This window comes from Hypomesus nipponensis, chromosome 19, assembly GCF_054491055.1.
Source record: "Hypomesus nipponensis isolate SF chromosome 19, ASM5449105v1, whole genome shotgun sequence".
NCBI lineage: Eukaryota > Metazoa > Chordata > Actinopteri > Osmeriformes > Osmeridae > Hypomesus > Hypomesus nipponensis.
This window is the reverse complement of record NC_140379.1, coordinates 19,144,718-19,169,732: the sequence shown is the minus strand read 5'-3', so window position 1 is coordinate 19,169,732 and position 25,015 is coordinate 19,144,718. Positions and strand designations below refer to the sequence as shown.

At 41.7% G+C, this 25,015-nt stretch overlaps 1 protein-coding gene across 2 annotated transcripts in view; it reads left to right on the top strand.

Annotated features, from left to right (window-relative positions):
• kifc3 (kinesin family member C3) overlaps positions 1-25,015 on the top strand; it is a 92,222-nt gene that overhangs the window by 423 nt on the left and 66,784 nt on the right. The window contains exon 1 of one of the 2 annotated variants that reach the window (XM_084682902.1): positions 5,670-5,688. The exons of the other annotated variant lie outside the window; for it this stretch is intronic. The gene's annotated coding sequence lies outside the window, so the exon portion shown is untranslated. Of the gene's footprint in view, positions 1-5,669; positions 5,689-25,015 lie in introns of those variants that run through there. 2 annotated transcript variants of the gene reach the window in all.

Sequence of the window (25,015 nt, the reverse complement as noted above, 5' to 3'; positions counted from 1 at the left end):
TCTTCGCATTTCCTGTTTTTTGTTGCATTTTGTCTGGTGTGATTAAATTGTACGTCATATTAGTTATTTCAATAGCTTTTACATATTAAATAGGTGTTTGGTACTCTGTAGTCCTTGCAGTGGCATTTTGCAGGCTTATGATATAGCCTAGTTCCATTGGTGTTGAGTGCTTCACCAGTTATAATCGATTTTCCCAAAACAGTGAAATTGACAACATGTGCAGAACCAATTCACTGCTGTGCTTTTCACACAACACTGGCATTCTCCAAGCGTGTCGAACCGTTCCCTCTTGTCAGAAAGGTGTTTTATCAGCGTTTTTATTTGAGAGCGCGCCCTGATACGACTCAAACTGGGATTTCACCTTGGATGCGCACGCGACCAACGTCGCGAGTCGGTTTCAAGTGCTTTGACTGCAATTGTTTTCATTGCTTTTCTTATGGTTTCATTTGCTTTCACTTGCTAGCAAAGCTATTTAACTGTATAGGTGTCTCCCAGGAGACAGTCACATTTTCTATTTTTTGATTCACCACCAGCAACACCATTAATTGTGGGTGGCAGTTTTTTGACAGGAAAGGCCAGATGAGGCCTTTGTTTTTAAAGCATAGTGTTGTGTTTGTATTGGACATACCAATGAATTCACACAGATACAGACCATACATTTTAGTCCCCTCCAGCTCCTCTTCTTCTCACACATCACCCCTGGCACAGCATTCTGGAGTCACTAGCAGAACAGAACATTGCTCTGTTTTGATGCAAGATTTTTATGATCTTAGACCTGTGACACCACTTTGACTTTGTTTACATCCACCTTAGTCAAAAGATTTCAGATGCAAACATAACATGCTTTGAATGAGGATACTTTCTGTCTGACAGTGGGATGCTGACTCAATACTCCTCTTGTAAAATCTCATAATACAAGCTTCTGGCACACGGTAGGGCAATGTTCTTGACTGGGAGGGCTCACAGAAACAAGGTACTTTATAAATGATGCGTTGTCTAACTCTTGAGTCACATCCTGTACCGAAATAACATTTGAGCAACCATGAAGACTGCGATGAAGATTCCCTTTACTGGTAGCTGACTGATTCCATCTAACTTCTCAGGTTGTATTTGTATTGTAACCTATTGTAACTGATAGCATGCCTATTTGTATTATTCTAGCATTTTTATTGTCGAAAACACGTTGCTTTGTAAGTTAGAAATTGTCGTTGTTTATCTCCCACCTCTCATCACACGTGTGACCCTCCCGCCAGCTGTCACTAGTCAGACGAAAAAATAGGGGAAAATAGTAGCCTAGCACTCTATAACAAAATGATATACTTACCTTATATACACTCTAGAAACGATTAAAAAACGATTCCATGAAATGAATACGTTCTTATTTTCTTTGGTATTTCTTTGATTAGCAAGGATGATTGCTGGGTAATATGTATGTTGTTGTGTAATGGCAAGTCTCTATGAATTCGCTAGAGTAGAGCATAAACTAGCTCACAATAAACTTTCTCTCCAAGAAGTTCTCATCACAGACGTCTTTTAAGAAGATGACCTTAGAGAAAACGCCCTTCTGTCGAAGTCGTCAGCGTCGTCGTCGAGTGTTTATGTACCTCCTCCCGGCTTTCTTCACACACAGTGAACGATGGCAGCTAACAGCGGACCAATCACGGCCAAGGGGTATCCGTCGCTGTACAGCACGGCATGACGGATCGACAGGAATTTCAACGGTGCACGGGAGAGCTCTCCGAGGGCCCCGGAGACAACGGAGAGGACGTTCCGGGGCGTTCCATCTATGTGTTGGCCCTTCCCATGTGTCCGTAATCGTGAAGTACGGAGTACCATATAACGGCCTTTAGTCGCTCTGGATAAGAGCGTCTGCCAAAAGACTAAATGTAAATGTCATATTGACTTATGGTTTTTCAGACCTAACAGGCAACATTTCATCTTGATATGTCAAATTACTGAATTACCGCAGTTTTAACTTGGGCCAAATCCAGTGGTGGAAAGAGTACTGAAAATGGTACTGTTACATTGCTCAGATATCACAATTTAAAGTTTTCACTCCTTCAATAGCTGGTGCTAGCGAGCTAGTTGTTTTCGTAAAAAAAATACTTATTTAGCATCAATTTTAACAGACCGGGAAGGCAACACGTATAGTATTTTACCTGCGTGCGTTGCTGTCTCAGGAATGTTGACCTAGTGGAAGCTTTAAATAGTAAAGTAGAATAAACTGGTTTAAATAAGCCTAAATACAAAACTTCCTACCTAGTAACCAGTATAGCATGACAGTTTCCTGCTAGCACGCGTAGATATCTCAGGATGCAGATGTGTGCTGTTGTAAACAATGCGACTAGTGGAGGCAGTAAGGTGCTCAGTGTTTCCAGATTGGAAATGCCAAAGTATCGTAGCTACCAAAGGCTCAAAATGATCGTATTTTGAAAATAATGATCGTGCATCTGGCAACATTGAGAAGGCGGTCGACCAATGACTCTAGTCAAGAGCTCCCTTAAGAAGGTGGAACTTAAGGGAGATACACTTTTCGAAACTTGTAAGGGCGTAATAATTAGTTTGTGAAAGACATGTATACATGTCTATGGTGAAAGACCCAGAGACACACAATTTTTTAGGTCTTGATAAGAGGACATGTCCGGGTAAAAGAGGACGTCTGGTCACCCTAAGTGTTAAATAACAAGTCTCGTATTTTCAATTTCCGCATTAAAACTATGAAATGAACTGAACTGTCACAAAGCCTAGCAAAACCTAAAACACAGGACTTAGTGGCGACTAAACATGTCCTGAGATACCTTAAGGGCACAGTTGATTACGAGTTGCTTTTTAAGAAAACAGATGAGGTTTTGAGTTTAATAGCATTCAGTGTTCTGACTGGGGATCCTCTGTAGAGGATAGACTCAGCACAACAGGATACTGTTACAGCCTGACACCACAAGGCCTTGCAATTTCCTGGAAGTCTACGAAACAGCCAACAGTGGCGCTATGTAACTACAAAGTCACACTTAAAACCAAGGCAAACCGCAGTAAGTCTAGTTACTGCGCTCTGTATCTGTTTCCCCATACATCGGACGCAATGAAAACCGAAGCAAACCGCAGTAAATGTAGTTACTGCGCTCTGTATCTGTATGGCCCTACATTGGATGCACTTACTGCGGTCTTCATATAATTCTACTAATCCTTATTTCGTGCTCTTTAACACCACTCTCAACTGAATGAATGAAAAAGAATGGTGGAACTTGCACTTAAAAGAAAATATCCAGATAATGGTAAGTATTTTTATGCTAATGACTTACGAAACTAACTGCGTAATAACTGCGCAAAACCTTCAGTTAAACACACCAGTGCTAAGCTAGTTACTGTTACCTTGACTCAATATAGCCAGTCAGTCAGCTGATGACTAGCGCATTAGGCTAGCTAGCTTGAGCTATCCCTCCCACATTACAACAAACGATTGACTGGAAAACCCAGTCAATCAAATTGTACCTGCTCCCAGAAGGATCCTTTGTAATTTCACGATCATTCCAATGTAATATTCGTTTCCTTCCTCATCATAAAATAAATCCAATATTTGTGTCACGAGCAGTTAACTAACGAATAGTAACGTATCGTTCAACTCAGCGCTGCAGCTAGCGTTAAGTGACACTGGGAAGTCTCCTGCACTCCTATCTCCACGATAGTCCAAATGGCATTTACGTATTCTTGATTGGGACCTCTTCCTCTGTGCATCATGCACTAATCCAACCATAATAAACATAATAACCATAATACTGCACTTAGCTTCTGCATTACCTTCATACGGAAATGAAAAGGCAGAGTGAAGTATCTGCATTTTTGGGGTCATAGGTCAAATCTGTGGCCATGTTTTTTAATTAATAAATATAACTTCATTCATATATGTTCAATCAGTGCACTACCACTAATCTACCTACAACACATCTGGCTGGATAGTCAAATAACTTTTAAGTCATTTTTCTCAGTTTCACCGTTTGCGTAGTTACTGCGGTTTTGCAGGGCAGTGTTGTTATTTGTATTCTTATTGTGTCTGGGGGGAACTTCCGGTACGCCTAGAGATGGCTGCGCCGACGAGAGCTCCACAAAAGCCTAGCTTTTTGTTTGTAATTTTAGTGTTCATTTCTTGTTTTGTCAATGTTATATTGTCGTTTATTCAGTACAACCGGCAGACACTTCGGGACATAAGTTGTCACTTGGCAAAGACTATTTTACGAACTTTGATTCCACTTTTCTGAGTGCGAGCTCGGACTGCAGCTGGCCCTTTGTTCTTCCGCCGCTCTGTTTATCTGCGAGACGGAGGAAGAAGAAACAAGGCCGGCGTGCTGGAGTTCTTGTTCGAACTCGGAAACGGTGCTTCAAACCTGCTTTTCCAACCATCTTACTTGTTAACGTTCAGTCCATCGACAACAAAATGGATTAACTTAACGTTTGTGTCAAATTCCAACGGGACATCAGGAACTGCTGTGTACTGGCGTTCGTCGAGACCTGGCTGTCTCCGGAAATCTCCAACACAGCGGTTACACCGTTGGGATTCACCATATACTGCCAGGACAGAACAGCTGATTCAGGGAAGTGCAGGGGCGGAAGTGTCTGTGTTATGGTCAACTCTCTCTGGGCTACGGATGTAGCGGTACTAGCATCTCACTGCTCTCCAGTCCTTGAGCTGCTAACTGTAAAAATCAGACCCTTCTATCTGCCTCGGGAATTCACTGCGGTCGTCATGAGTGCAGTTTACATCCCCCCCAGGCAGACAAGGCCGTTGCTTTGGATGAACTGTATGGGATTATCAATGGTCTGGAAAATATGCACCCAGAGGCAGCCTTCATTGTTGTTGGTGATTTCAACAGAGCCAACATGAAGAAAGTCCTGCCCAAGTACTATCAGCATATTGACTTCTTCACGCGTGGAGACCAGATCCTTGACCATTGTTATACAGCATTCAAGGGAAGTTACAAACCCCTTCCCTGCTCTGCTTTTAGGAAGGCTGATCACACCTCCATTCTTCTCCTCCCTGCATACGAACAAAAGCTTAAACAGGTCAGACCGGTTGAGAGGTCAGTTCACCTTTGGAGTGACAAGTGTGTGGCGACCCTCCAGGACTGCTTTGACACCACTGACTGTCTGATGTCCAAGGAGGCAGCAGATGGGGACATTAACGAATACACAGACACTGTTTCCAACTATCCAACACTGCATTGATGACGTTGTCCCCAAGAAGGTTGTCCGGTCTTTCCCAAATCAGAAGCCCTGGGTTGATGCCGCGGTCCGGGCCAAGCTGAGAGCCCGCACTGTCGCCTTTAACTCTGGGGACCCTGATGAGTACAGAAAGGCCAGATACGACCTTCTGAAGGCCATCAAAGCAGCGAAAAGGGCTTATAGGACCACGGTGGAGTCCAGCTACCATGGCTCTAACCCCAGGCGCATGTGGAGTGGACTTAAAGCTATTACTGACTACAAAGGGGAGAGGCTACAATGAGACCCAGTCCTCTGTCCTACTGCCAGACAAGCTGAATTCCTTCTATGCTCGCTTTGAGAGGGACAGTGACCACCCTGCAGTGGAGCTACCTGAAGGCCAAGCCAGTGGTGTGGCTACACTAACTGTAGCCGAGGTGAGGCAGTGCTTTAAGAAGATCAACCCTCGCAAGGCACCTGGCCCAGACGGCATTTCAGGTAGGGCCCTCAGGGGCTGCGCTGACCAGCTGGCAGGGGTCTTCAGTGACATCTTCAACGTCTCCCTTAACCTATCTGTACTCCCCACCTGCTTCAAGAGGACCACCATTATCCCTGTGCCCAAGAACACCAAGGTCACATGTTTGAATGACTATCGCCCGATAGCACTGACCTCTGTCATCATGAAGTGCTTCGAGTGGCTCGTCAAATCATTCATCTGCTCCTCGCTGCCCCCCACCCTGGACCCTATGCAGTTTGCATACCGGTCCAACAAGTCTACAGACGATGCCATCGCTCTGATTATGCACACCACTCTCTCCCACCTGGACAAGGGGAATACTTATGTGAGGATGCTGTTCATTGACTACAGCTCAGCATTCAACACCATCATCCCCTCCAGACTGGTCTCCAAGCTTGTGGACCTGGGACTAAGCACCTCCCTCTGCAAGTGGATCTTCCACACGTTGCCTAAGGAAAGCCAGCAGGATTCTAAGAGACTGTTCCCACCCATCCTTCAGTCTCTTTACCCCAATGCCTTCTGGCAGGCGTTACCGCAGCATCCGGACGCGCACACTCAGACTGGACAACAGTTTCTACCCAAGGGCCATCAGGCTTCTGAATGGACACTGATATGGACATTGATTTCACACTAGTCACTTATACACTGTCACTTTCAGCTACTGGTTGCACTATCAGTAACATTGCACTACTGTACCTCACTGTACCTCGCCACCAGGCTCCTGTATGATCATTGACATAGTCACTGATCTGCAATTTTGCACTATTGTACTGTACTCCACTTAGGTTAGAATAGGTTATAGGGTTGCGTTTATGTGCATTTAGGGTTAGTATAGTGTATTATGTATTGTTTTCTGTATATTTAGGAAGTTTCACTTATTTAAATTCAGCATAGATGTAAATTATGTTCTGTGTACTTATATGTTATGCCAGGTGCTCGCGTTGTCTTGTCTTAAGAATTTCAGTGCCCAGTCTGACCTTGTGCTGTTTTGTGTACATGACAAATAAAAGACTTGAACTTGTGTCAATTATACTGATTGATAGGGAGGTTATCTGAAGAAGGCAAGCCGGAAGGAGTCACGACAAAGTAAAGAAGTTTGATTCTTTGGTTTATTAGTCGAGCGCCCGGATCAAACAATCAGTTCAAGACTAACTGATGGCATGAGTCAATAATTTGTCTCCCAGCCATGCTTAAATGCACGAGTTGGACAGTACAGATATAGAATACACATAACTGCTTCCTTAACAGGTTTTCAGTGGTCAGTACACTAATACACTAGAGTATTCAGCAGCTGAGGTGGTCGTTAATTAAGTTGAAGTCCCAGTTTGTACATGATTTGCTTAACAGTCTCCAAACTGTCTGGGCTGTGTGCTATATTCTGCTCAGAGAGAGGCCTCGCTGCAGGGCCTCTTGACCTTACAGATATTTAGGCTGTACATGTACCCAGAAAATCTACCTTACACTGATTATATAATCATATATGTTATATAAGTTAAGGGGAAATTAACTAATGGCACTCTTATTTTGACATCTGAGGAATCTGTAAGTACCTCTGTTCGTTTCCTGTGTATCTCATTCGGTTACTGAGCCATGCCACAGACACTGATGTTCAGACTGTACAGTGAGATTAAGTGTAGAAAGATAATGGACAACTGTTAATGTACATTTATACTTTAAATTATATTTTTACATGAATGACGGAAACATACTGAAGTATCAACATGGATAGAGGAGAACAGATCGTAACAGTTGCCACCTTCAATACAGAAAAACAAAGGATGCCTGCCGCAGCGGGGGCCACACCCCTCAAGGCAACGATGACCACAGGCCCGATGACGTGCCAGTGGTGGTACAATCAAATCCAGGAACCTCTTCCCCCACTGGCCGTGAATTTACGAAGTTGATTGGTCAGGGGATAGGACCGGTACCAATGGGTTACGTTACCTTGCGTAAGCATGTACGCCTGGCCATTAAATGCTAATTAAGGGTGGGTCTTAGCGTGGCCATAGTGGGATTCATAATATCGCCTCCCACCGGCCCTGAGACACGAGCTGTAATAGTCTAATGCTGGAAGTTAAGCATCGTTAAAATGGACAAACAACCAAGGGAGGTGCAGAAAGATTACGGGAGAAAAATATTACAAATCTACAGGCGAATGCCTCAAAATGTGCAAAAAAATACGGACATGTTTGGGGCTGTAGCTGCTTCAACATCAGCATTACCTGTAGAGGAAGGAGGAGAGCTGGCTGGCTCAGAGAAGCAGATACAATATACTCACAGGGTCAGGGAAGAAACCGAGGAGGAGGAGTGACCATGACAGGGCCCTGGGAGCGAGTAAGGAAAAGATGGGAGAGAGAGTAGTTGACGACAGTCGCGGAGCAAGAGGGGTGGCTGGGGTGGCATTGGACCCCCCTGATATCTGACTGGCCACCCCAGGTGCCACCCCAAAATGTAATTTGCTATCCCTGGCAATTGGATGCTGATTGACATTTAATTTATCTTGTTAAAAGAAGCGTTTATTTTGACATCTGGCAGCGCATTTTTTCAATCGAGGATATTTCCACTGTTCACCAGTCAGTCACAAATCACTACGCCAGCATCTGATACAGCGCCAGCGACGGAAGACAAGAGCATCATATTACAGTTATCATTTTAAGGTTTAGCAATGGGGTTGAGGCTTCCTGAACAAAATGTTATGAAAGTCGAGTTGCTGGGCCACAGAGCCATAGAAAAAGATGCATATTAGCAATTTGGTCCCATAACAGATTCAGATAAGAGAAATATCTCTGTTTTTGTTTAGCACTTAGCACTACCTTAGTAGCTATAACAGCGTAGTTGTTGTACTGTGGTGTAGTTGATTCAATTTCTTTTCTTTTTTTTTCCATACAGCACACTTTTAAAACAACAACAATATCATTTAGCCTGTTGAAATCTATTGTGATGACCTGACTCTAGGTAGGGCTGGGTGATAAATCGATAAAAATAACTATCGAAGTAATGACTTCCCTCGATAAAGATATCGTAACATTAATTCATTTTCAAATATAGCTGCAAGCAGCAATGTGGTGGCCAAGCAGTCAAATGACCCATAAAACACTTAAGAAATCCTCAGAACAGGGTTCCGAGGGCATGCAGCAAGTTTGGTGTGAATCCATCAAAGATTTTCTGAGATACGACCCAACTTCCTGTTTGCTGGCTTAATTGCACATTTTGACTCCCTGTACCGGGCAAACGGTTCTGAAAATCCAAAAATCATGTGAAACCCTTTGTGAGGCTTGGTCTGAAGATACTCTCTGCCAAATTTGGTGAAGATTGGACAACATGTGTAGGAGGAGTAAAGAAAAAACGTTTTTCAATTAATTCAAAATGGCGGCCGGATCAATTCGGCTATTATCAAAAGTTATCATGTATCACATAGGGGATGTCCCACCATATCATGAGACAAAGGAATCACTTAATAAAAGCAAACAAATCAACAGTTATTGGCCAAAACACATTTTTGCTTCCTGCGGCCACGCCCAGTGATCACATGACACCAAATTAATTGGACAGCCTCAGAAGAGGGTTCCGAGTCATCATATTAAGTTTGGTGTTGATTTCTCAAAGATTAGCTGAGATATGACCCAACTTCCTGTTTGGTTGCTTTGTTGACGATTTTGATTGGCTGTACCGGACAAACGGTTTTGAAAATCGAATATCCTTTGATAACTTCTGTGAGGGTTGGTCTGATGATAATGTGTGCCAATTCTGTTGAAGATTTGAAAAAAATAAAAGTAGTTGAAGCGAAAAAACGTGTTTCCTTAAAATTCAAAATGGTGGAAAATCTATATAACCGGAAATTGACGTCATAGGGTGTGTTGAACTCGTCTTGATCCAGGGAATCCAATGGTACCTCATTTTTGAAAATCGGTCATACGGTTCAAAAGTTACGTGTGTAAACACAAGTCCAACTTTGACCAGTTGGTGGCGCTAGAGTGCTCCAATGAGAGACATGAAACTTGGTGAATATAAAGAGGGGACTGTGCTTAATAAGTGTGCCAAATTTCACAACTTTTTACCATACGGTTCTAGGGGCTGCCATAGACTCCAATGACAGAAGAAGTGTAATAATAAATATAGCTGCAAGCAGCAATGTGGTGGCCAAGCAGTCAAATGACCCGTAAAACACTTTAGAAATCCTCAGAACAGGGTTCCGAGTGCATGCAGCAAGTTTGGTGTGAATCCATCAAAGATTTGCAGAGATACGACCCAATTTCCTGTTGGCTGGATTAATGGCAAATTTTGACTGCCTGTACCAGGCAAACGGTTCTGAAAATCAAAAAATCGTGTGAAGCCCTTTGTGAGGCTTGGTCTGAAGATAATCTCTGCTAAATTTGGTGAAGATTTGACAACAGTTGTAGGAGGAGTACAGAAAAAACGTTTTTCAATGAATTCAAAATGGCGGCCGCATAAATTCGGCTATTATCACAAATTATTATGAGTCACACACGGGATGTCCCAAGATATCATGAGACAAAGGAATCACTCAATAAAGGCAAACAAATCAATAGTTATTGGCCAAAACACATGTTTGCTTCCTGCGGCCACGCCCAGTGATCACATGACACCAAATTGTCTAGATATCCTCAGAAGAGGGTTCCGAGTCATCATACCAAGTTTGGTGTTGATATCTTGAAGATTTGCTGAGATATGACTTCACTTCCTGTTTGGCTGCTTTTCTGCTGAATTTGATTGGCTGTACCGGACAAACGGTTGTGAGGATCACAATTCTAATCGATAACTTTTGTGAGGCTTGGTCTGAAGATCATCTCTGGTCATTTTGAAGAAGTTTTGACAAAAATTGTAGGAGGAGTAGGCTTTCAAAGGTTTTTGATAAAACCGGAAATAGCGGAAAATCTATATAACCGGAAATTGACGTCATAGGGTGCGTTGAACTCGGCTTGATCCAGGGAATCCAATGGTACCTCATTTGTGAAAATCGGTCATACAATTCAAAAGTTGCGTGTGTAAACACAAGTCCAACTTTGACCCGTTGGTGGCGCTAGAGTGGTCTAATGGGAGACATGAAACTTGGTGTAAGTATAGAAGTAACTGTCCTTAATGAGTGTGCCAAATTTCTCAAAAAGTTACCATATGGTTCTAGGGGCTGCCATTGACTTCCATGGCACTAGAATAAAAAAAAAAAGAAATATAACTGCAAGCAGTAATGGCGGATTCCTCCAAAAATTGCGAACCCGAGGGTATCGAGTACATGCAGCAAGTTTGGTGTGAATCCATCAAAGATTTGCTGAAATACAACCCAACTTCCTGTTTGCTGGCTTAATGGCACATTTTGATTGCCTGTAGTGGGCAAACCGTTTCGAAAATTAAAAACCCATGTGAAAGCCATTGTGAGGCTTGGTCTGAAGATAATATCTGCCAAATTTGGTGAAGATTGGACAACATTTGTAGGAGGAGTAGAGAAAAAACGTTTTTCAATGAATTCAAAATGGCGGCCGCATCAATTCGGCTATTAACACAAGTTATTATGACTCACACACGGGATGTCCCAAGATATCACGAGACAAAGGAATCACTTAATAAAGGCAAACAAATCAATAGTTATTGGCCAAAACACATTTTTGCTTCCTGCGGCCACGCCCAGTGATCACATGACACTAAATTGTGTAGATATCCTCAATCATCAGTTCCGAGTCATCATACCAAGTTTGGTGTTGATATCTAAAAGATTTGCTGAGATATGACTTCACTTCCTGTTTGGCTGCTTTTCTGCTGAATTTGATTGGCTGTACCGGACAAACGGTTGTGAGGAACAAAATTCTAATCGATAACTTTTGTGAGGCTTGGTCTGAAGATCCTCTCTAGTAATTTTGAAGAAGATTGGAAAACAATTGTAGGAGGAGTAGGCTTTCAAATGTTTTTGATAAAACCGGAAATTGCGGAAAATCTATATAACCGGAAATTGACGCCATAGGGTGCGTTGAACTCGTCTTGATCCAGGGAATCCAAAGGTACCTCATTTTTGAAAATCAGTCATACGGTTCAAAAGTTACGTGTGTAAACACAAGTCCAACTTTGACCCGTTGGTGGCGCTAGAGTGGTCTAATGGGAGACCTGAAACTTGGTGTAGGTATAGAATGAACTGTCCTTAATGTGTGCCAAATTTTACAAAAAGTTGTCGAAGGGGTCTAGGGGCTGCCATTGACTCCCATGGGTAAAACATAATAATAAATATAACTGCAAGCAGTAATGGCGGATTCCTCCAAACATTGCGAACCATTGAAAAATGTATATTCTTGACAAATTGTAACTGTATAGAAAAATCTATGCTGCAGAATTACCAATGGGATACCAAATCTGAAATGCAATACCATCAAGATCCACAAGGGCCTTTATTTCAAGCCAAGAAGTGAAGGGAGGGGGCTTGGTGAGCCTATCCATTCCAGAAAGCCTTGTATCTCTGTGCTTTAGGGCGTGGCCTGTAGCGCCACCTATGGGTAATGGTGGGCCATTTGTGGTGTGGTAGTTACTCTTGGCCTATACTATCAATGTTTCAGGAATTTTATAACTTTTTACCATTGCATACTAAATCGGAAATGCAATACCAACAAGATCCACATGGGCTTTTGTTAAAGTGTTTCTCGGCCTACACTATCAATGTTTCAGGATTTGAGACCTTTTTACCATTGCATACAAAATCGGAAATGCAATACCATCAAGAGCCACATGGGCCTTTGCTAAAGACCAAGGAATGAGTGGGGGCTTGGTCAGCCCACACTCTCCTGAAATGTTGCGTGTGCGTCTTGGCCGTGCGTGTGTCAAGGGAAGGCTGAGTGTGTGTGAGATTTTGGAGCACGCGCGGGGAGGAGCAAGGGAGACATTCATTGGATATTTGCCTAGAAATTAGCCAAGCAAGCATGTTTCAAATATTCACCAAAAATCGACCTTTCATCTTACAGTCAACTTTTTCACAGATTTGTGTTATGAACATTCTCAAGAGTTTTCATATGAACTTGTGATTGAATCAGAGTATCAGTTTTTGACTGGCTGATGTGTAAAGCATAATTTTAGCGTTAGCGATAAGTTCAATTTGCTTTATATCAATCATTTTTTGAGATATGAATTTGCCTTTGCACATGGTAACATGTTGTAGTGTCTTCCTCCGATCTACCAAGTTTAGTGTTGATATCTCAAAGATTTGCTGAGACATGACTTCACATCCTGTTTGGCGGCTTTTCTGATGAATTTGATTGGCTGTACCGGACAGACGGTTATGAGGATCAAAATTCCTTTGATAAATTTTGTGAGGCTTGGTCTGAAGATCATCTCTGGTGATTTTGAAGAAGATATGACAAAAATTGTAGGAGCAGTAGGCTTTCAAAGGTTTTTGATAAAACCGGAAATGGCGGGAAATCTATATAACCGGAAATTAACGCCATGGTGTGCGTTGAACTCGGCTTGATCCAGGGAATCCAATGGTACCTCATTTTTGAAAATGAGTCATACGGTTCAAAAGTTGCGTGTGTAAACACAAGTCCAACTTTGACCCATTGGTGGCGCTAGAGTGGTCTAATGGGAGACATGAAACTTGGTGTAGGTATAGAAGAAACTGTCCTTAATGAGTGTGCCAAATTTCACCAAAAGTTGTCGATGGGGTCTAGGGGCTGCCATTGACTCCCATGGTACAAGAATTACAAATAATAAAACCACCAATAACAATAGGTTTCCTCCTTACGGAGGAATCCTAATAAAACCACCAATAACAATAGGGTTCCCTCCTACCGGAGGAACCCTAAATATAGCTGCAGGCAGCAATGGCGGGTTCCTCCATAGCATTTCAAACCATTACCAAATTGACATGACACAGACATGTATTTCATTCATGTACACAACATTTCAAGACAACTGGATCAATGGCTGATTTTAAGTCATTTTCTGAAATTCTTCACAAATTGTCACTGTAGAGAAATATCCATGCTGCCGACATTATGGGTTATTGACACTCTTTTGTTCCCCATGAGCAATATAAGGCATGCGTACCAACTTTTAGACATTTTGGACAAACAGGGTTAAAATGCCACCCTTTTGAAAGTGACAACTTTGAAGCGTGTTCTGTCAGGCCACCTGTGCTCTGGTCAGGCCCATCATGCAGAGATCCATTCTTTAAAAGCTTTGATTACAATAATAATTTAATGAAAGGGAAGATACACTTTAGTAGAGGACGTGTATGCAATGGTAGGACGACAACTACATTAAGGCCTATAAGTATAGTTATATATATATTATATGTAAAGTAGCCCCATTTTTGTTGGGTGTACAACAAAGGAGTTACCACCAGTTCCAATAGATGCCTCCATATTTAAAATGTAAAAATGACTGGTGGATTAATATTTTCCTTGTTTTATGCTGTTTTTGGGGACTTTCCACTTCAGCACCCATTTCCCAGTGTCATGTAACTGGATCTAGTTAATGGCGTAATGTTATGGGCATGGAGATGAGGCTACTACAAGGGGCCGGGGAGCAGGGCGGTAGGATAAAGCAGGGCGAGACGTTATATACTGGACACACACCACGAATAAAGGGAGACTTCTCAAGTTTTCTAAAACATGGCACGGAGCATTCATTCCGCAAGCAGATGCTTGTACACCCAGTTCCTCTATTCTACGCTACTACATTTTGAGCTGGGATGGTGTTCCACTGTTCTGCTTCTCTTTTTCGCAACTCCTACAAAACATTTCTGGGCATCATTGCTTTTATTAGTGCATGCAATGCTCGGAAGAAAACTATATAACAACAATAATGTTTAATGTAACTGGCCTTTCTAACAGTACAACTGGGCCCAGCTTGGCACCCCATAGTTGCATTGCAAATGAAAACAAGAGCCTTTTCAATAGGCCCAGTGGCAGACTCATGGTGTTTGAGGTTGTCAAATATCACCAGACATGGACTTCTGCCTAAATTGACATGCACCAACGCAGAGCAATGAGTTTCAACAACCATTAGCACAGTTATTCAATTTGTTGACTCTACTCTTAATGCAAGACTATGTTTAAGTCTGAAATTCTTTGTCAGCAACTGTTTATGTAGGAACCCTCCCTCACCCAATTGCTTTGGTCATGCTTTCTTAAAAGTCAAGTCCTTAGTTTAGATGTGCCAAAGAAGATGATAACATGACCAAGCTGTGTTTGGTTGATTCAACTGTATAGTTCTGAAGAAGAAGACCTTCTGTTTCTTTTAACAGTAGAATTAGCTGTGGCCAAACTAACCACACAATGCCTACTAGTCTAAAATGGCTACTAGACTAAGGAGTGAAGGTGGGAGCTTGCTATTGTTATGATTTTTGAGTCAAACAACTTGCTAAATGATTAAATGTCTGTTAAATCTCAAATCCAACTTTAAATTTATAAAAGAGAGAATTAAACCTAGAGGTTTAAAAGGCTACGTTTGTTTAAACAAATTACAGATAGGATTTGGGGAAAAAGCTTTAGAAATTAGCCAAGCATACATATTTTAAATATTCACAATGAATCTACTTTTCATCTTAGATTGAACTACTTTTCAGATTTGTGTGGGTGCCGTAGGTTCTAGAGGCTTTTTTGTTCCTCATGAGAAATAAGGCATATGTAATGAATTTCAGAATTTTGGGACAAATGGGATGCAAATGGCAGCACTTTGAAAATGGACAATTGGGGGGTGGCCGTAGCGCCACCTATGGATAATGGTGGGTCATTTGTGGTGTGGTAGTTACTCATGGCCTATACTATCAATGTTTCAGGATTTGGAGAACTTTTTACCATTGTATACAAAATCGGAAATGCAATACCAACAAGATCCACATGGGCTTTTGTTAAAGTGTTTCTTGGCCTATACTGTCTGTTTCAGGATTTTGAGACATTTTTACCATTGCATACAAAATCGGAAATGCAATACCATCAAGATCCACATGGGCCTTTATTTCAAGCCAAGAAGTGAAGGGAGGGGGCTTGGTGAGCCTATCCATTCCAGAAAGTCTTGTATCTTTGTGCTTTAGGGCGTGGCCTGTAGCGCCACCTATGGGTAATGTTGGGCCATTTGTGGTGTGGTAGTTACTTTTGGTCTATATACTATCAATGTTTCAGGATTTATATAACTTTTTACCATTGCATACAAAATCGGAAATGCAATACCAAGAAGATCCACATGGGCTTTTGTTAAAGTTTTTCTCGGCCTATACTATCAATCTTTCAGGATTTGAGACCTTTTTACCATTGCATACAAAATCGGAAATGCAATACCACATATAAGATCCACATGGGCCCTTGCTTAAGACCAAGGAATGAGTGGGGGCTTGGTCAGCCCACACTCTCCTGAAATGTTGCGTGTGCGTCTTGGCCGCGCGTGTGTCAAGGGAAGACTGAGTGTGTGTGAGAATTTGGAGCACGCGCGGGCAGGAGGAGGGGAGAGAGGGTTTTGCAGAATAGCTCTGAAATTAGCCAAGCATGCATGTTTCAAATATTCACCAAAAATATACTTTTCATCTCACAGTCAACTTTTTTTCAGATTTGAATACTAAACATTCTCAAGAGTCTTCATATGAACTAGTGATAGTATCAGAGTATCCGTTTTAGACCGGTGGATGTGTAAAGCATTATTTTAGCGTTAGCGATAAATTTGATTTGATTTATGTCAGTCATTTTTTAAGATATTAAGTCAATTTTTCACATGGGAACATGTTGTATTGTCTTCTACCGATATACCAAGTTTGGTGTTGATATCTCAAAGATTTGCTGAGATTTGACCCAACTTCCTGTTTGGTTCCTTTGTTGATGATTTTGATTGGCTGTACTGGACAAACGGTTTTGAAAATCAAAAATCCTATTGATAACTTTTGTGAGGCTCAGTCTGGAGATCCTCTCTGGCAACTTTGAAGAAAATTTTAACCAAAAATGTAGGAGGAGTAGCGAAAAAACGTGTTTCCTCAATCTTTATTGTACAGAAAAATCCAATATGGCGGCCGTTATAGGTTCTAGAGGCTTTTTTGTTCCTCATGAGAAATAAGGCATATGTAATAAATTTCAGCATTTTGGGACTTATGGCCTGCAAATGGCATCACTTAAAAAATTGACATATTGGGGCGTGGCCTGTAGCGCCACCTGTTGTCTCACATGGCCCATGTTTGGTATGGTAGTTACTAATGGTCTGCAGTTTCAACATGCCAAATTTCACAACTTTTTACAATTGTGCTCTAGGGGCTGCCATTGACTCCCATGGGTAAAACATAATAATAAATATAACTGCAAGCAGTAATGGCGGATTCCTCCAAACACTGCAAACCATTGAACAATGTTTATTCTTGACAAATTGTAACTGTATAGAAGAATGTATGCTGCAGAATTACCAATGGCATACCAAATCTGAAATGCAATACCATCAAGATCCACAAGGGCCTTTATTTCAAGCCAGTAAGTGAAGGAAGGGGGCTTGGTGAGCTTATCCATTCCAGAAAGCCTTGTATCTTTATGCATTAAGGCGTGGCCTGTTGCGCCACCTATGGGTAATGGTGGGCCATTTGTGGTGTGGTAGTTACTCTTGGCCTATACTATTAATGTTTCAGGATTTTAAAAACTTTTTACCACTGCATATAAAATCGAAAATGCAATACCAACAGGATCCACATGGGCTTTGGGTAAAGTGTGGTAGTTACTCTTGGCCTGTACTGTCAATGTGTCAGGATTTGGAGACCTTTTTACTATTGCATACAAAGTAGGAAATGCAATGACACCAAGGTCCTCAAGGGCCTATGCTGATATTCAAGGAATGAGTTGGGGCTTGGTCAGCCCACACAGTCCTGATATGTTGCGTGTATGTCTTGCCAAGCCCGCGCGTGTCAAGGGAAGAATGAGTGTGTGAGAATTTGGAGCATGCGCGGGGAGGAGCAGGGGACACATTTCATTGTAAATTTCCCTAGAAATTAGCCAAGCATGCATGTTTCAAAGATTCACCAAAAATCGACCTTTCATCTTAGAGTCAACTTTTTCTCAGATTTGTGTACTAAACATTCTCAAGAGTCTTCATATGAACTTGTTTGACTGGCTTACATGTAAAGCATTGCGAACCATTGAAAAATGTATATTCTTGACAAATTGTAACTGTATAGAAAAATCAATGCTGCAGAATTTCCAATGGGATACCAAATCTGAAATGCAATAACATCAAGATCCACAAGGGCCTTTATTTCAAGCCAAGAAGTGAAGTGCTTTAATCTTCACAAGAAGTGAAGTGCTTTGTGCTTTAAGGCGTGGCCTGTAGCGACACCTATTGGTAATGGTGGGCCATTTGTGGTGTGGTAGTTACTCTTGGCCTATACTATCAATGTTTCAGGATGTTTTTAACTTTTTACCATTGCATACAAAATCGGAAAAATATACCAACAATATCCACATGGGCTTTTGTTAAAGTGTTGTTGTTACTGTTGGCCTTTACTATCAATGTTTCAGGATTTGGAGAACTTTTTACCATGGCAAACAAAATCTGAAATGCAATACCATCAAGATCCACAAGGCCTTTGCAAAAGACCAAGGAATGAGTGGGGGCTTGGTAAGCCCACACTCTCCTGAAATGTTGCGTGTGCGTCTTGCCAAGCCCGCGCGTGTGTCAAGGGAAGACCTATGGGTAATAGTGGGCCATTTGTGGTGTGGTAGTTACTTTTGGTCTATACTATCAATGTTTCAGGATTTTTATAACTTTTTACCATTGTATACAAAATCGGAAAAGCAATACCAACAAGATCCACATGGGCTTTTTGTTAAACTGTTTCTTTGCCTATACTATCTATGTTTCAGGATTTTGAGACCTTTTTACCATTGCATACAAAATCGGAAATGCAATACCATCAAGATCCACATGGGCCTTTTTTCAAGCCAATACGTGAAGGGAGGGGGCTTGGTGAACCTATCCATTCCAGAAAGCCTTGTATCTTTGTGCTTTTGGGCGTGGCCTATAGCGCCACCTATGGGTAATGGTGGGCCATTAGAGGTCTGGTATTTACTCTTGGTCTATACTATCAATGTTTCAGGATTTGAGACCTTTTTACCATTGCATACAAAATCGGAAATGCAATACCATCAAGAGCCACATGGGCCTTTGCTAAAGACCAAGGAATGAGTGGGGGCTTGGTCAGCCCACACTCTCCTGAAATGTTGCGTGTGCGTCTTGGCCGCGCGTGTGTCAAGGGAAGGCTGAGTGTGTGTGAGATTTTGGAGCACGCGCGGGGAGGAGCAGGGGAGACATTCATTGGAAATTTGCCTAGAAATTAGCCAAGCAAGCATGTTTCAAATATTCACCAAAAATCGACCTTTCATCTTACAGTCAACTTTTTCACAGATTTGTGTTATGAACATTCTCAAGAGTCTTCATATGAACTTGTGATTGAATCAGAGTATCAGTTTTTGACTGGCTGATGTGCAAAGCATTATTTTAGCGTTAGCGATAAGTTCAATTTGATTTATATCAATCATTTTTAGAGATATGAATTTGCCTTTGCACATGGTAATATGTTGTAGTGTCTTCCTCCGATCTACCAAGTTTAGTGTTGATATCTCAAAGATTTGCTGAGACATGACTTCACATCCTGTTTGGCGGCTTTTCTGATGAATTTGATTGGCTGTACCGGACAGACGGTTATGAGGATCAGAATTCCTTTGATAACTTTTGTGAGGCTTGGTTTGAAGATCATCTCTGGTGATTTTGAAGAATATATGACAAACATTGTAGGAGGAGTAGGCTTTCAAAGGTTTTTGATAAAACCGGAAATGGCGGGAAATCTATATAACCGGAAATAACGCCATGGTGTGCGTTGAACTCGGCTTGATCCAGGGAATCCAATGGTACCTTATTTTTGAAAATGAGTCATACGGTTCAAAAGTTGCGTGTGTAAACACAAGTCCAACTTTGACCCATTGGTGGCGCTAGAGTGGTCTAATGGGAGACATGAAACTTGGTGTAGGTATAGAAGAAACTGTCCTTAATGAGTGTGCCAAATTTCACAAAAAGTTGTCGATGGGGTCTAGGGGCTGCCATTGACTCCCATGGTACAAGAATTACAAATAATAAAACCACCAATAACAATAGGTTTCCTCCTTACGGAGGAATCCTAAATATAACTGCAAGCAGTAATGGCGGATTCCTCCAAACATCGTGAACCATTGAATTTTTTTTATTCTTGACAAATTGTAACTGTATAGAAAAATCAATGCTGCAGACTTACCAAGGGGATACCAAATCTGACCAATTCCAAATATAGCTGCAAGCAGCAATGAGGTGGCCAAGCAGTCAAATAACCCAGAAAACATTTTAGACATCCTCAGAAGAGGGTAACAAGTACACGCAGCAAGTTTGGTGTGAATCCATCAAAGATTTGCTGAGATACAACCCAACTTCCTGTTTGCTGGCTTAACGGCACATTTTGATGCCAGTAAGTGAAGGAAGGGGGCTTGGTGAGCTTATCCATTCCAGAAAGCCTTGTATCTTTATGCATTAAGGCGTGGCCTATAGCGCCACCTATGGGTAATGGTGGGCCATTTGTGGTGTGGTAGTTACTCTTGGCCTATACTATTAATGTTTCAGGATTTTAAAAACTTTTTACCATTGCATATAAAATCGGAAATGCAATACCAACAGGATCCACATGGGCTTTGGGTAAAGTGTGGTAGTTACTCTTGGCCTGTACTGTCAATGTGTCAGGATTTGGAGACCTTTTTACTATTGCATACAAAGTAGGAAATGCAATGACACCAAGGTCCTCAAGGGCCTATGCTGATATTCAAGGAATGAGTTGGGGCTTGGTCAGCCCACACAGTCCTGATATGTTGCGTGTATGTCTTGCCAAGCCCGCGCGTGTCAAGGGAAGAATGAGTGTGTGAGAATTTGGAGCATGCGCGGGGAGGAGCAGGGGACACATTTCATTGTAAATTTCCCTAGAAATTAGCCAAGCATGCATGTTTCAAAGATTCACCAAAAATCGACCTTTCATCTTAGAGTCAACTTTTTCACAGATTTGTGTTATGAACATTCTCAAGAGTCTTCATATGAACTTGTTTGACTGGCTTACATGTAAAGCATTGCGAACCATTGAAAAATGTATATTCTTGACAAATTGTAACTGTATAGAAAAATCAATGCTGCAGAATTTCCAATGGGATACCAAATCTGAAATGCAATAACATCAAGATCCACAAGGGCCTTTATTTCAAGCCAAGAAGTGAAGTGCTTTAATCTTCACAAGAAGTGAAGTGCTTTGTGCTTTAAGGCGTGGCCTGTAGCGACACCTATTGGTAATGGTGGGCCATTTGTGGTGTGGTAGTTACTCTTGGCCTATACTATCAATGTTTCAGGATGTTTTTAACTTTTTACCATTGCATACAAAATCGGAAAAATATACCAACAAGATCCACATGGGCTTTTGTTAAAGTGTTGTTGTTACTGTTGGCCTTTACTATCAATGTTTCAGGATTTGGAGAACTTTTAACCATGGCAAACAAAATCTGAAATGCAATACCATCAAGATCCACAAGGCCTTTGCAAAAGACCAAGGAATGAGTGGGGGCTTGGTAAGCCCACACTCTCCTGAAATGTTGCGTGTGCGTCTTGCCAAGCCCGCGCGTGTGTCAAGGGAAGACCTATGGGTAATAGTGGGCCATTTGTGGTGTGGTAGTTACTCTTGGTCTATACTATCAATGTTTCAGGATTTTTATAACTTTTTACCATTGTATACAAAATCGGAAAAGCAATACCAACAAGATCCACATGGGCTTTTTGTTAAACTGTTTCTTTGCCTATACTATCTATGTTTCAGGATTTTGAGACCTTTTTACCATTGCATACAAAATCGGAAATGCAATACCATCAAGATCCACATGGGCCTTTTTTCAAGCCAATACGTGAAGGGAGGGGGCTTGGTGAACCTATCCATTCCAGAAAGCCTTGTATCTTTGTGCTTTTGGGCGTGGCCTATAGCGCCACCTATGGGTAATGGTGGGCCATTTGAGGTGTGGTATTTACTCTTGGTCTATACTATCAATGTTTCAGGATTTGAGACCTTTTTACCATTGCATACAAAATCGGAAATGCAATACCATCAAGAGCCACATGGGCCTTTGCTAAAGACCAAGGAATGAGTGGGGGCTTGGTCAGCCCACACTCTCCTGAAATGTTGCGTGTGCGTCTTGGCCGCGCGTGTGTCAAGGGAAGGCTGAGTGTGTGTGAGATTTTGGAGCACGCGCGGGGAGGAGCAGGGGAGACATTCATTGGAAATTTGCCTAGAAATTAGCCAAGCAAGCATGTTTCAAATATTCACCAAAAATCGACCTTTCATCTTACAGTCAACTTTTTCACAGATTTGTGTTATGAACATTCTCAAGAGTCTTCATATGAACTTGTGATTGAATCAGAGTATCAGTTTTTGACTGGCTGATGTGCAAAGCATTATTTTAGCGTTAGCGATAAGTTCAATTTGATTTATATCAATCATTTTTAGAGATATGAATTTGCCTTTGCACATGGTAATATGTTGTAGTGTCTTCCTCCGATCTACCAAGTTTAGTGTTGATATCTCAAAGATTTGCTGAGACATGACTTCACATCCTGTTTGGCGGCTTTTCTGATGAATTTGATTGGCTGTACCGGACAGACGGTTATGAGGATCAAAATTCCTTTGATAACTTTTGTGAGGCTTGGTTTGAAGATCATCTCTGGTGATTTTGAAGAATATATGACAAAAATTGTAGGAGGAGTAGGCTTTCAAAGGTTTTTGATAAAACCGGAAATGGCGGGAAATCTATATAACCGGAAATTAACGCCATGGTGTGCGTTGAACTCGGCTTGATCCAGGGAATCCAATGGTACCTCATTTTTGAAAATTAGTCATACGGTTCAAAAGTTGCGTGTGTAAACACAAGTCCAACTTTGACCCATTGGTGGCGCTAGAGTGGTCTAATGGGAGACATGAAACTTGGTGTAGGTATAGAAGAAACTGTCCTTAATGAGTGTGCCAAATTTCACAAAAAGTTGTCGATGGGGTCTAGGGGCTGCCATTGACTCCCATGGTACAAGAATTACAAATAATAAAACCACCAATAACAATAGGTTTCCTCCTTACGGAGGAATCCTAAATATAACTGCAAGCAGTAATGGCGGATTCCTCCAAACACTGCGAACCATTGAAAAATGTTTATTTTTGACAAATTGTAACTGTATAGAAAAATGTATGCTGCAGAATTACCAATGGCATACCAAATCTGAAATGCAATACCATCAAGATCCACAAGGGCCTTTATTTCAAGCCAGTAAGTGAAGGAAGGGGGCTTGGTGAGCTTATCCATTCCAGAAAGCCTTGTATCTTTATGCATTAAGGCGTGGCCTGTAGCGCCACCTATGGGTAATGGTGGACCATTTGTGGTGTGGTAGTTACTCTTGGCCTATACTATTAATGTTTCAGGATTTTAAAAACTTTTTACCATTGCATATAAAATCGGAAATGCAATACCAACAGGATCCACATGGGCTTTGGGTAAAGTGTGGTAGTTACTCTTGGCCTGTACTGTCAATGTGTCAGGATTTGGAGACCTTTTTACTATTGCATACAAAGTAGGAAATGCAATGACACCAAGGTCCTCAAGGGCCTATGCTGATATTCAAGGAATGAGTCGGGGCTTGGTCAGCCCACACAGTCCTGATATGTTGCGTGTGTGTCTTGCCAAGCCCGCGCGTGTCAAGGGAAGAATGAGTGTCTGAGAATTTGGAGCATGCGCGGGGAGGAGCAGGGGACACATTTCATTGTAAATTTCCCTAGAAATTAGCCAAGCATGCATGTTTCAAAGATTCACCAAAAATCGACCTTTCATCTTAGAGTCAACTTTACCTCAGATTTGTGTACTAAACATTCTTAAGAGTCTTCATATGAACTTGTTTGACTGGCTTACGTGTAAAGCATTGCGAACCATTGAAAAATGTATATTCTTGACAAATTGTAACTGTATAGAAAAATCAATGCTGCAGAATTTCCAATGGGATACCAAATCTGAAATGCAATAACATCAACATCCACAAGGGCCTTTATTTCAAGCCAAGAAGTGAAGCGCTTTAATCTTCACAAGAAGTGAAGTGCTTTGTGCTTTAGGGCGTGGCCTGTAGCGACACCTATTGGTAATGGTGGGCCATTTGTGGTGTGGTAGTTACTCTTGGCCTATACTATCAATGTTTCAGGATGTTTTTAACTTTTTACCATTGCATACAAAATCGGAAATGCAATACCAACAAGATCCACATGGGCTTTTGTTAAAGTGTTGTTGTTACTCTTGGCCTTTACTATCAATGTTTCAGGATTTGGATAACTTTTTACCATGGCAAACAAAATCTGAAATGCAATACCATCAAGATCCACATGGCCTTTGCAAAAGACCAAGGAACACTCTCCTGAAATGTTGCGTGTGCGTCTTGCCAAGCCCGCGCGTGTGTCAAGGGAAGACCTATGGGTAATAGTGGGCCATTTGTGGTGTGGTAGTTACTCTTGGTCTATACTATCAATGTTTCAGGATTTTTATAACTTTTTACCATTGTATACAAAATCGGAAAAGCAATACCAACAAGATCCACATGGGCTTTTTGTTAAAGTGTTTCTTTGCCTATACTATCTATGTTTCAGGATTTTGAGACCTTTTTACCATTGCATACAAAATCGGAAATGCAATACCATCAAGAGCCACATGGGCCTTTTTTTCAAGCCAATAAGTGAAGGGAGGGGGCTTGGTGAGCCTATCCATTCCAGAAAGCCTTGTATATTTGTGCTTTTTGGCGTGGCCTGTAGCGCCACCTATGGGTAATGGTGGGCCATTTGTGGTGTGGTAGTTACTCTTGGTCTATACTATCAATGTTTCAGGATTTTTATAACTTTTTACCATTGCATACAAAATCGGAAATGCAATACCAACAAGATCCACATGGGCTTTTGTTAAAGTGTTTCTCGGCCTACACTATCAATGTTTTAGGATTTGAGACCTTTTTACCATTGCATACAAAATCGGAAATGCAATACCATCAAGAGCCACATGGGCCTTTGCTAAAGACCAAGGAATGAGTGGGGGCTTGGTCAGCCCACACTCTCCTGAAATGTTGCGTGTGCGTCTTGGCCGCGCGTGTGTCAAGGGAAGGCTGAGTGTGTGTGAGATTTTGGAGCACGCGCGGGGAGGAGCAAGGGAGACATTCATTGGAAATTTGCCTAGAAATTAGCCAAGCAAGCATGTTTCAAATATTCACCAAAAATCGACCTTTCAT